Source organism: Lissotriton vulgaris, chromosome 10, assembly GCF_964263255.1.
Source record: "Lissotriton vulgaris chromosome 10, aLisVul1.2, whole genome shotgun sequence".
Classification (NCBI taxonomy): domain Eukaryota; kingdom Metazoa; phylum Chordata; class Amphibia; order Caudata; family Salamandridae; genus Lissotriton; species Lissotriton vulgaris.
The window spans coordinates 81,439,887-81,453,686 of NC_141698.1; the positions used below are offsets into that span (position 1 = coordinate 81,439,887).

The window sequence follows — 13,800 nt, forward strand, 5'->3', positions numbered from 1 at the left end:
GTTCCTGTCCCAGTGCATGATGGGAACAGGACAAACCAAACTACAGAAGCCAATTCTTACACTGGGAAGGAAACAAGCTCCCGGGGACCGGTTTCTGGCATTACAGCCGTCTTCGGCCCGGTTTGCTTGAATCCTGATGGTGCAATGAGCAAGGGTCTCACATCTGAGAATACCCTTCCACGCTTAGGGTGGACAAAAATATTTACAAAAAGGGGTGGTGAGGGGCAGAGTCTCTGAATTAAACAGAAAGCTCTCACCCAGTCAAAAGATCAGGGCTAGATCCAACACCGTTTTTTAGCTCACTGCACCATCCCAGTTTCAGAACCTGACTGTATGCAAATTAGTCTGTTCCTGTCCCAGTGCATGATGGGAACAGGACAAACCAAACTACAGAAGCCAATTCTTACACTGGGAAGGAAACAAGCTCCCGGGGACCGGTTTCTGGCATTACAGCCGTCTTCGGCCCGGTTTGCTTGAATCCTGATGGTGCAATGAGCAAGGGTCTCACATCTGAGAATACCCTTCCACGCTTAGGGTGGACAAAAATATTTACAAAAAGGGGTGGTGAGGGACAGAGTCTCTGAATTAAACAGAAAGCTCTCACCCAGTCAAAAGATCAGGGCTAGATCCAACACCGTTTTTTAGCTCACTGCACCATCCCAGTTTCAGAACCTGACTGTATGCAAATTAGTCTGTTCCTGTCCCAGTGCATGATGGGAACAGGACAAACCAAACTACAGAAGCCAATTCTTACACTGGGAAGGAAACAAGCTCCCGGGGACCGGTTTCTGGCATTACAGCCGTCTTCGGCCCGGTTTGCTTGAATCCTGATGGTGCAATGAGCAAGGGTCTCACATCTGAGAATACCCTTCCACGCTTAGGGTGGACAAAAATATTTACAAAAAGGGGTGGTGAGGGACAGAGTCTCTGAATTAAACAGAAAGCTCTCACCCAGTCAAAAGATCAGGGCTAGATCCAACACCGTTTTTTAGCTCACTGCACCATCCCAGTTTCAGAACCTGACTGTATGCAAATTAGTCTGTTCCTGTCCCAGTGCATGATGGGAACAGGACAAACCAAACTACAGAAGCCAATTCTTACACTGGGAAGGAAACAAGCTCCCGGGGACCGGTTTCTGGCATTACAGCCGTCTTCGGCCCGGTTTGCTTGAATCCTGATGGTGCAATGAGCAAGGGTCTCACATCTGAGAATACCCTTCCACGCTTAGGGTGGACAAAAATATTTACAAAAAGGGGTGGTGAGGGACAGAGTCTCTGAATTAAACAGAAAGCTCTCACCCAGTCAAAAGATCAGGGCTAGATCCAACACCGTTTTTTAGCTCACTGCACCATCCCAGTTTCAGAACCTGACTGTATGCAAATTAGTCTGTTCCTGTCCCAGTGCATGATGGGAACAGGACAAACCAAACTACAGAAGCCAATTCTTACACTGGGAAGGAAACAAGCTCCCGGGGACCGGTTTCTGGCATTACAGCCGTCTTCGGCCCGGTTTGCTTGAATCCTGATGGTGCAATGAGCAAGGGTCTCACATCTGAGAATACCCTTCCACGCTTAGGGTGGACAAAAATATTTACAAAAAGGGGTGGTGAGGGACAGAGTCTCTGAATTAAACAGAACGCTCTCACCCAGTCAAAAGATCAGGTCTAGATCCAACACCGTTTTTTAGCTCACTGCACCATCCCAGTTTCAGAACCTGACTGTATGCAAATTAGTCTGTTCCTGTCCCAGTGCATGATGGGAACAGGACAAACCAAACTACAGAAGCCAATTCTTACACTGGGAAGGAAACAAGCTCCCGGGGACCGGTTTCTGGCATTACAGCCGTCTTCGGCCCGGTTTGCTTGAATCCTGATGGTGCAATTGTCTCCTTTCTGGTGAAGAATTGGCTTGGTAGTTTGGTCTGCCCTGTTCCCATGATGCACTGGGCCAGGGACAGACTAATTTGCATATAGCCAGGTTCTGAGCTGGGATGGGGCAGTGAGATAAATAACGGTGATGGATCTAGCCCTGATCTTTGGACTGGGTAAGAGTGGTCTGCTTAATTCAGACACTCTGTTCATCACCACCCCCTTTTCTGTATCGATTTTGGCCACTATAAGTGTGGCAGGGTATACTCAGACATGAGTCCCTTTCTCACTGCTCCATCAGGATTCAAGCAAGCCGGGCCGAAGAGGCTGAAATGCCAGAAACCGGTCCCCGGTAGCTTGTCTCCTTTCTGGTGAAGAATTGGCTTGGTAGTTTGGTCTGCCCTGTTCCCATGATGCACTGGGCCAGGGACAGACTAATTTGCATATAGCCAGGTTCTGAGCTGGGATGGGGCAGTGAGATAAATAACGGTGATGGATCTAGCCCTGATCTTTGGACTGGGTAAGAGTGGTCTGCTTAATTCAGACACTCTGTTCATCACCACCCCCTTTTCTGTATCGATTTTGGCCACTATAAGTGTGGCAGGGTATACTCAGACATGAGTCCCTTTCTCACTGCTCCATCAGGATTCAAGCAAGCCGGGCCGAAGAGGCTGAAATGCCAGAAACCGGTCCCCGGTAGCTTGTCTCCTTTCTGGTGAAGAATTGGCTTGGTAGTTTGGTCTGCCCTGTTCCCATGATGCACTGGGCCAGGGACAGACTAATTTGCATATAGCCAGGTTCTGAGCTGGGATGGGGCAGTGAGATAAATAACGGTGATGGATCTAGCCCTGATCTTTGGACTGGGTAAGAGTGGTCTGCTTAATTCAGACACTCTGTTCATCACCACCCCCTTTTCTGTATCGATTTTGGCCACTATAAGTGTGGCAGGGTATACTCAGACATGAGTCCCTTTCTCACTGCTCCATCAGGATTCAAGCAAGCCGGGCCGAAGAGGCTGAAATGCCAGAAACCGGTCCCCGGTAGCTTGTCTCCTTTCTGGTGAAGAATTGGCTTGGTAGTTTGGTCTGCCCTGTTCCCATGATGCACTGGGCCAGGGACAGACTAATTTGCATATAGCCAGGTTCTGAGCTGGGATGGGGCAGTGAGATAAATAACGGTGATGGATCTAGCCCTGATCTTTGGACTGGGTAAGAGTGGTCTGCTTAATTCAGACACTCTGTTCATCACCACCCCCTTTTCTGTATCGATTTTGGCCACTATAAGTGTGGCAGGGTATACTCAGACATGAGTCCCTTTCTCACTGCTCCATCAGGATTCAAGCAAGCCGGGCCGAAGAGGCTGAAATGCCAGAAACCGGTCCCCGGTAGCTTGTCTCCTTTCTGGTGAAGAATTGGCTTGGTAGTTTGGTCTGCCCTGTTCCCATGATGCACTGGGCCAGGGACAGACTAATTTGCATATAGCCAGGTTCTGAGCTGGGATGGGGCAGTGAGATAAATAACGGTGATGGATCTAGCCCTGATCTTTGGACTGGGTAAGAGTGGTCTGCTTAATTCAGACACTCTGTTCATCACCACCCCCTTTTCTGTATCGATGCTTCAGTGGAAGGGCAGGCGCAGGTAGATAAGCTGTGACATAGAAAGCCATCAAATAAGAAGCAGGCAAATAATTGACAGTGTGGCCAACCATTGGTAAACAATGGGCGGGCTTTAAGCCCATGTGAGTAGATAACCAGTCTGCAAGCACAGATAGACTTGCCCTGAAAGTATAACAGACACTATGATCCTGGACAACGTTGGACGTTATTTTTCTAGCGTGGATATTTTTACTGAAGCATTAGTTGTGCTGAGTCACATTTAAGGAGATGCGAGACCCTCTCCCACAAAGATGTTATGCTTCATTGTCTGGTCTGCTTCTCACCAGGTGGAAGTATGTGTCTTCTCTCCAGGTGGTCTCCAATATAGGAGCTCTTAGCAGAGATCTTTTGTAGACGCATGAATGAATGACTTTCAAGAGCATCTTCCTCATTGCAATAACTTCTGCGTGTTTGTCGCATCCTTTAACCCCAAGCATTGTTAGTGCAATTTCTGACACCACCTTCTTCCCAGACAAGTTGGTACTTGGGACTGTTCCCTCTTTTCCCCCTAAAATGATGTTAAACTTCCATGTGGGAGGACCTCTTATGTCTATCACTAGTACCAGTAATATGCTTCAGCAATGACATCATACACATCACCTTACCTTTCTCTCAATGTATTTTGTTATGTACATTTTGTTTGTGATTTCATGTGATTTATTATATTCCTTGATATAATTGTGAATTATGTCTTTGCTGTAGTATACTTTATCGAAATTATCTTTGTATAAATTATATATGGAATAATACAATGAATAACTTTTGATAATCAACTGATTAGTGTCTTGATCATTTGTGATCTGAATAGCTCGTGTTTGTGATTGTCATGAGAGGTACTTCTTCTGGTTTATATACATTGAGGGGTCCATCCGCCTGTGTCACAAGGACCCACCCCCTCCTGCCATAGGAGCTTTTCTTACCACCTTACTCTCCCTACACTTCCATGGGGTACAGTCCATCATGCTCCCTGCTTACTTCTCTCTGTGGTAACCCTCTAAGGAAGAGGAGAGGCTTAATCATCCTTTTATACAGTCTTGGTATTTGCCTTAGGACCCGGATCCCCCCAGCATGGCCCCGCCCCCCCCTAGTTGACACACCAACCCACAATTGAATCCTTCAAAGCATTGAGTGGGTTATAAAAGGCCATGTTTAATTTCAACATATCATAAACATGACAAAAGCAAAGTAACATGCATAATCATCATCATCACAGACACTTTTAATATTCATCTTCATAACTGCAAAATCATAAATGCAAAATTATCTCATCGCCCCCCAGCACCAAGGGGCCTTCTGGCTCGCATCTCGCACTGAGCCTACCACGCCAGGTGCACCGCACCTGCGTCAAAGAGAAGTGGGCCCCACCCTCTGATCCTTGTCCGCCAATTCCAGGGCCCACTCCCCGACCACCGGACTGCCCAGGGACCCAGGAGGCTCGTGATCTGTCGCCCTAGCCTCCCCAGCCGGTGGTCACATCTTCCCAGCGAAGAGCTTACCGTCTCCCCCCTCAGTGCTGGCCTATGGAGTACGTAAGGCAGTCCCTTGTGTTAGTCAATGTCACTGATCGCAGGTCTCTCTTCCGCCAAAAAACCACCCCCTCCAACTCCTAAGCAACAGGGATGGTGGGTGGGAATTTAAATTAAAAGTAAAATGGTAGGGGGTGGAAAAAGGAGTCGCCCGGCGAGGTCGTCAGCTGGGGTGGCAGAGGGCAAAGAGAGACAGAAGCCAGGGTTCCTGACCCTAAATAGGGCAAAGGTCTCCGCCCCCCGACACCCCAGCCGGACATACGTGCGCCTGACCCGGAAGTACTTGGGCGACCGAGTGCCGATTGGGCGACCGGCCGCCCATGATCACGTGACCGGGGGCGTGGCCCGGAGGGCCCGGGTCCTAAGGGCGCGCTTCATGATATTCGCGCTTGGCATAGGACCCGGATCCCCCCAGCATGGCCCCGCCCCCCCTAGTTGACACACCAACCCACAATTGAATCCTTCAAAGCATTGAGTGGGTTATAAAAGGCCATGTTTAATTTCAACATATCATAAACATGACAAAAGCAAAGTAACATGCATAATCATCATCATCACAGACACTTTTAATATTCATCTTCATAACTGCAAAATCATAAATGCAAAATTATCTTATCGCTCCCCAGCACCAAGGGGCCTTCTGGCTCGCATCTCGCACTGAGCCTACCACGCCAGGTGCACCGCACCTGCGTCAAAGAGAAGGGGGCCCCACCCTCTGATCCTTGTCCGCCAATTCCAGGGCCCACTCCCCGACCACCGGACTGCCCAGGGACCCAGGAGGCTCGTGATCTGTCGCCCTAGCCTCCCCAGCCGGTGGTCACATCTTCCCAGCGAAGAGCTTACCGTCTCCCCCCTCAGTGCTGGCCTATGGAGTACGTAAGGCAGTCCCTTGTGTTAGTCAATGTCACTGATCGCAGGTCTCTCTTCCGCCACAAGGGTGGCCAAGGCCCTCAGGTCTGCCACCCTCCCCACCTGCGCTCTGTATAAATGACCAAAGTCCTTTTATCCATGTGTCTGTGCCCAAGTCCGACAAATGCACTCCGTCGTTGTGGTACATAGCCTCTCCCGAGATCATCCGGTGTGGAATATGACACAAGCGGCCCTTCACTGAGCACAACCTTGCCATCTCCCCGTTGAGTCGCCTTACTGACACATTCAAGGACCTTGTCCGGACTCCCGGGCCCCATGTCCTGCGCGGTATCATCGCTGACCAAGCAATCCTGGCCAATGGGAAGATTTTTCCTAACCACGCAAACTCTGTCAGCAACGCCTCTTTGACTGCCAAGCGACCACGATCGACCATATCATTTCCTCCCAAGTGAATGATAATCCAGTCTGGGGACTTGTGCCCTTCTTGATCTCTTAACTCCTCCACGAGCCGCCTCAGGTGACGAATTCGCATGCCCCCGACGCCTCGCCACAGGAATTCCGTCCCGCCCAAGTCTGCCGGTTTCACCACTCGCCGTTGATGTAAACGCACCGTAGCACGACGCACGAACGAGTGCCCCAACACCCACACCAGCTTCGCGGGCATACTAATTTAGAGGAGAGAAATGGAAAAGTCAGGCACAAGTCACAGTCAATCATTGATCCATCATCACAACAATTCAGGCCTCACATATCTGCGATAGCAATCGGACGACCAGCGCCCCACCCTTTTAATAGCATCGCTCTGCAGGCCCGCCCCTGCGGCCAAGGTAGCTGCGCCAATCCTAAATGAATGAGACGAGTATCCTGCATCTCCCAGACCTAATTGCGCTAGCACCAATCCCAGGACCGCCTTAAACTGAAACTGGGACAAACAGTCCCCGTTCTCATGAACAAACAAGGCCTGCCCACTCCCTACTGGGCGCAGGGCCAGATACGCTCTCATCCGGGTTACCGGGCAGGCCGAGACCCCTGGCGCAGGACCCAGTCGAATGGTGACCCCTTTGCCCAATTGGTCGGTCTTAGATCTCCTTAAAGTCACCGCCAAACTACCTGAAGACAGGCAAATGTCCCTATGTTGGAGGCCCCCCTCCTGGTCCACTCTAGAGGACCCCACCACTTCACCCAGACGGAATGCCCCATAAAAGGTTAGAGTGAAGGCCGCCCCCAGCAGGGTGCCTTCGAAGGGGGAATCACAAACCAAAGGCAAAAGGTCCACCATAGCACATAAGGTCGGGATGTTCAAAGGCCTACGAGAATCCCGCCTAGGTCCCTCTAGTCTAGCCCAGCCCGCCACAGCTTTTCTGACTAAAAAAGAGCCACCCGGGTCTCGAACCCCTGCCAGTTTTGCAAAGAAGCCTATTGCTGACAAGTTAGCCTTAACGAAAGAGACAGCCCTGCCCTGATCCCTTAACGTCTGTAGGTACCCATGAATAGCATCTGGAGCAAACAATTGAGGCAACCCAGCCTCATCCACAAACGACCTGTAGGAATTAAAATGCCTTTGGTAAGATTTCCTGGTGCGATCGTTCAGGGAAGCACCTACCAGCCCCGCTAATGCGGGGCACCAATTGTCCACAGTGATGGTGGGAACTCCGTCATTCGCTCCTCTGCCTGCGGGTGGAACCTCCGGAATTCCTGCAACTTGGAACGAGACAAAGCATCAGCAGCATTGTTGTCAACTCCCGGTATATGCGCCGCCTTGAAAGTCAAGTTCAGCTTCAGGCATACCAACACCAGTTGTTTCAGTAGTCTCAGCACATGCACACAGGAGGCCCCCTGCCTGTTGATAGCTTCCACCACAGCCATGTTGTCCGACCAGAATACCACTGCCCTGTCTCTGAAGCGGTCGGCCCAAATTGTCACAGCTACAACTATAGGAAAGAGTTCTAGGAATGCTATGTTTTTTGTCAGGCCTGTCCTGTGCCACTCTGCTGGCCACTCCGCCCCACACCAGGCAGGACCTAAAATGGCCCCGAAACCGATGCTGCCGGCCGAATCAGTAAACAGGCCGAGTTCCGAGCTGGACACCGGAGGGGCAGGCCACACCACCCTGCCATTGAACTCGCTGAGAAAGCTGCGCCAAACCATAAGATCTTCTTTCACCTCTGCCCTCAGCCGAACACGGTGGTGTTTGTGCGTTAACCCCCCCATTGACCTGGCTATGGATCTAGAGAAAGGGCGCCCCATGGGGATGATTCTTAGGGCAAAATTGAGCTGGCCAACAAGTACCTGGAGCTGGTGAAGAGTAACCTTAGGTCCCGCCAGAGTGGCGTCAATCGCTCGGGAAAAGGCCTGAACTTTGTCCAAAGGCAGCCTGCACTCCCCCGCCACCGTGTCAATTTCTATCCCCAGAAAGGACATGCACGTGGCCGGGCCCACTGTTTTTTCGGGGGCCAGGGGGACCCCGAACTCCAGAAACATCAACACCAGTTCATTGAGCGCTCTAGCGCACTCCCCTGACTCTGCCGGACCCATCACCATGAAATCGTCTAGATAATGCACCACATTGACACAACCTGTCCTGTGCGAAAAAACCCATTGCAGCATGGAACTAAAGGTCTCAAAATACTTGCAAGACACAGCACAACCCATGGGCATGCACTTATCAAAGTAGAATTGCTGCTGAAACTGGAAACCCAATAGTTTGTAATCCTCAGGATGCACTGGCAACAGACGGAAGGCAGATTCAATATCAGTTTTTGCTAACATTGCCCCCCGCCCTAGTTCCCTCACCAGCTGCACAGCGGCATCAAAAGATGAGTAAGTCACAGAACACAAAGCTGGGTCAATGCAGTCATTCACAGAGAAACCTTTTGGAGCTGAGAGGTTGTGTATCATCCTAAACTGCCCAGGATCCTTCTTAGGGACTACTCCTAGGGGGGAGCAAACATAACCTGCCAGTGGAGGAGCGGGGAAAGGGCCAGCGACCCTACCTAAGGCCACTTCCTTCTCTACCTTTGCTGCTACTATTGTTGGGTGCATTCTAGCTGACATGAGATTGTTGCATTGGTCAACAGGAGGAACGCCTAGGGCGGGAATGCGGAAACCTACAGAAAAACCATCAAACAAAACCTTGGCTGCTGCCCTATCTGGGTACTGATTGAGCCAATAAATCAATTTCCCTATGTCTACAGGAGAAGGAAGCCTATTGCTGAGGAGGCTTGTGCTCCTTGTTCCCAGCCCCCCCGCGCTCTTTGAACTTTTTATTACATTTAGACTCTGGATGCGAGGAGTGACCACAATAGGAGCAGGCATGTCTGAATTTGCACTGGCCTGCGGGATAATTGCATGACTTTCTATTGAATGCCCAGCAAGCCCCTTTCTTTTCCCCTGGGCCACCCTGTGAGGTCCGAAATGGCTGCTTGGTGTGGTGCCCCCCACCATTAACGTTCTCAAGCCAGGCATTTATTTCCACCTGGTCCCAGCCAATACTCGGGTTCTCCTCCTTAGCCCACCGGAATTCCCTATCATAATCCAACCATGCTGTTCCCCCATGAGTCGCATGCGCTTTCACAATCTTATTTGTGTAGAAAACCAATGGAATCGCTAACTCTGGCCTTTTCTCCAACAAGACCGTCGTGTACACATGAAAGCCAAAGAGCCAATTAGTAAGAGACTCCTCTACCCTTGGCCTCCTGTCTTTGGAGGAGCCCTCTTTTCCTTCCCTCTCCCTGAACTCCATGTCCCTCCTAGTAGGTCTGATGAGCGCAAATATATCCACATACGCCCCTTTCCAGATTTTTTCTTTCATTTCCGTGGACACATGCGTGGCTAACATTCCAGGTTGGGATAACACATTCCCGTGACACACCCCTGCCACTATCCCCGCTTCCCCGGCCTTGGCCGCCACCTCGCATGCCTTACCTCCCACAGGTATTGTCGCTATAGCTGGTGTCGCTCCTGTAGTCACACTGGGCTTCGCACTCCGCGCCTCTACTACAAGTGCCAATTGCCTCTGGATTTCTAACAGCGCCCCCTGTTCCACCGTCTGCCCTGGTGCCCACGGGGCTGCTGCCACTGTGCTGGGAGTCTGCCCCGCCGCCGGGGGTGCTAGTTGTCCCACTAGACTAGCTACAGATGCTAACAGCCCAGCCATCGGGTCCTGCGCGCCTGCTGCCGCCACCACTGGCTGAGGGGGGGGGGGGGGGGGGGGAGGTGCTGGTACCCCCATCACGGCCTGGTGCGGATTTACTGGGGCCAATGCTTTCAGTGCTTCCTTAATCTCTGCCAATGCTGAACCCACGGGGTCAGCTGGCGTTACTGCAGGTATTGATGTTCCCCCAGTAGGTCCCGCTCCTAGCGGTAGGTCCACACCTGGTATGACTGGTATGAGGGGGGTAGGAATCACATCTTCTAATGTAGTAGCAGGTATCTCCTCTAACGGAAGAGGGACGGGACCTACTGGTCTCTTCCTCAGCTACCCTGCCATGAGACTTTTTACGTGATGCACTCCCTTTACGCTTTTGCTGAGCTCTGGGCTTCTTCACTAAGGGGGGAAAAGCAGCCCTTGGTGGCACCCCCTCCCTACGCGGTCGCTCGCTAATGATCTCCTGCTCAGGCTCCTCCTGGGAGACATCACTATCGCTCGCGCTCTCCTGATCATCGCCCAGCTTAGCTAGCACTAGTTTTAACAGTTGTGCAATTTCGGGGTCCTTCCCCTTCCGTTTATGGCTGACCTTCTTGGGGGGCATCGCTCTCTGCGTGCGCACCGGTGCTTATAGCAATGCGGGTTTGCGCGGGAAACTGTGCCTCCGAGATGACTGCGACAACTAATTTCCCCACACAGCCGCTTTAAAAACAATGCAATTTGCGCGGGAAACTGACTCTTCGAAGTGGGCGCTCCAATTAAGTTCCCCACTGCTGCCCTGCGCACCTAACCAGACTCCCGTGCAAATACCAACCCCCGCTCCCCAGCCGAGCCGCCTACGTTGCCACAAGGTACCCGGACCCCAGGAGCCCCACCGGCAGCCACCAACCACCGGAAGTAAGCCCACCAAAAACCCGCGAACCCCCTCCCGCAATCAGCGGCTGCAAGCAGGCCCCCCAGAACTCCCGGCCCCTTACCTGGCAATAATGGGCGTCTCTCCGTCGCAGCGCGCCGATCTCCCGCCGACTCTCTCCACAGCCGCCGAGCCTCGCCGCCGGGCTCCGGAACACCAGCGCCGCCTCCAAGCAGCTCCTCGCACTCCCTCGACAATCCAACGGGAGGTGCGAGCGCCGGGGGACGAAGGAATTTAAATTAAAAGTAAAATGGTAGGGGGTGGAAAAAGGAGTCGCCCGGCGAGGTCGTCAGCTGGGGTGGCAGAGGGCAAAGAGAGACAGAAGCCAGGGTTCCTGACCCTAAATAGGGCAAAAGTCTCCGCCCCCCGACACCCCAGCCGGACATACGTGCGCCTGACCCGGAAGTACTTGGGCGACCGAGTGCCGATTGGGCGACCGGCCGCCCATGATCACGTGACCGGGGGCGTGGCCCGGGGGGCCCGGGTCCTAAGGGCGCGCTTCATGATATTCGCGCTTGGCAAATTCAGACATGTTCTTATATCCGGGTTTCTGGAAAGGGTGGGCTAGTCTAGTTACAGTGGTCAGGGCCCACAATTGTTGGTGGCACCGCCTCACAAATGGCTGCACCCAAAAACCATTGGGAATGCTATAGCTAGGGTTGTGGGTGGAGGTCTGTGCCTTCCTATTAGATGTTGTTACAGTAATTATTTCCAAGACTCATGTTCTTTTGGTGACAGATTGTGTCCTTTTTAATGATTTATTCCAAGTGTGATATATCTGGAAAACAGCTGGCACGTGTTTCGCCCGGTGGCCAGTTGGCCGAGGGCTTTCTCAAGGCAGAAAGTCCAAAGTGCGGTCTTTAATCCGTTAAATAAAGAGTGAAGTAGTCTCTGCGGTCTCTAGAACAAGCTGAATGTCTTGTAAAAGGGCAAACATGTCTCTGGTTGTTTGTAATAGTTTATTGCAAGTGAATAATGATGTCACAGTGGAGACCGTTTTCATCCATGGCGAGTAATCGCCATCTTTCTGTGTTTGTGAGGGAAGAATAAGCATGGATGCCCAAATACTCTTGTGTGTCACATTGTGAGTACCAAACCCACCCATGCTTCTTCTGGGGCCCAAACCTACAGCTCTGATATCTGTCCGCCACCTTTCAGCTCCCACTAATACAGGTGTCTCTTCTTCCACCAGAGGCATAGCAGAAATGGACAATGGCATAACAACAATTAATAGAAAATGCCACTGGAGAAAGATGCAGTGCAGGTGGTGGGCAATATTTTCTATCCAACAAAATCTATGGATAAAATGTGTTGCAGCTTTTAGAAAATTTTACAAAAAGAAAAGCAACCGTTGAGCAGATATGTTTTCTTCCTTTGAGAACTGTTTGCTTTGTCAGTGCAGCTTCCAGTTCAGAGAGCTTGTGAAAGGAAGATCACTAAAAGATAAGTGGGAGAGAAGAGGTTCGTGGACGAAAAACAGTAAGATGTGGAAGTAAAATGAGAGGGACACAGTGTTTGGTAAATTAGGACAGTGGGCGAGAAATCTCTAATGATTTGTGAGGAAAGGGAGTGTGGAGGCCGATAACTAAAATAGGGAGGAAGCAGTGTGTGAAAAAAGGGAGAAACAAAGAAGAGAATTTCGAAAAATAGGGAAGGGAGGAGTTTAGTGACCTTCTAAAGGCATTCTGCCTTCAGTCTCTTTCTTGCATGCATTCACCGAGTACTTAGTTACTTAAAATATCCTTACAATGTGTAGAAGGGGTTGTTTATCTCAAATATAACTGCTATAGAAGGGGCCCATTTCTCCTGAATGCTAGTTATACAGTGATACAAAAGGGGATGATGGACGGAGCGTTTGAGCAAATCAAACACTCACCCCCAGTCAACTGATCTGGGTTTAATCCATCACCATTCTTTAGCTCACTCAGCCACCCCAGTTCAGACATGGCCACATGCAAATCAGTCTGACCCTGTGCCTCATGGGAACAGTCAAGCCCGAACTGCCAAGCCATGTCTTCCCTGGACCAGAAACAAGCATCCTGGGACCGGTTTCAGATTCATAATCCTCATCAGCCAGGCTATCTTGAATCCAGTGGCCAAGTGAGCAAGGGACTCACGTCTGAGCTTACCCTGCCAACTTAGGGCGAAAAAAGCGATACAAAAGGGGATGATGGACGGAGCGTTTGAGCAAATCAAACACTCACCCCCAGTCAACTGATCTGGGTTTAATCCATCACCATTCTTTAGCTCACTCTGCCACCCCAGTTCAGACATGGCCATATGCAAATCAGTCTAACCCTCTGCCTCAGGGCTAAAGAACGGTGATGGTTTAAACCCAAATCTGTTGACTGGGTGTGAGTGTTTGATTGGTTCAGATGCTCCGTCCATCACCACCCCCTTTTGTACCAGTTATCCAGTGAGGCAGCACATTGAACATTTTCTAAAACTGACCTACAGTTTGTGCGCACTGATCATGGTTGAATAGTATTTTTGAGTGCTTTATTAAATACGTGTGAGTGGTTACTGTTCTTTTATCTTCTTTATATTTATTATCTTGGAAATGAAAGAATCGTATAGAACAAGGCACTTCTATGGGAAACTCCCCGTTGTTACTATATATGGTATGTCCCAACATTGTTCTCTTTCCCTTTGTGCTCTTCGCAGTGTCCGATTCATCCAAAAATGTGAACATTATTTAAGATCAACTAATTTCGAAAGTCTTCCTTAAAGAATGATTCGAGGATTGAACATGATTGGTCCATTCTTGGTTATTGGCCTGCTTTTGAAACTACTGACCATCTTTTGAAGAATTTCGTGGTTTTA

The 13,800-nt window shown here is 50.6% G+C and overlaps 1 protein-coding gene across 2 annotated transcripts in view; it reads left to right on the top strand.

Moving 5' to 3' along the window:
• TRRAP (transformation/transcription domain associated protein) overlaps nt 1–13,800 on the top strand; it is a 737,638-nt gene that overhangs the window by 638,933 nt on the left and 84,905 nt on the right. The window lies entirely within an intron of this gene.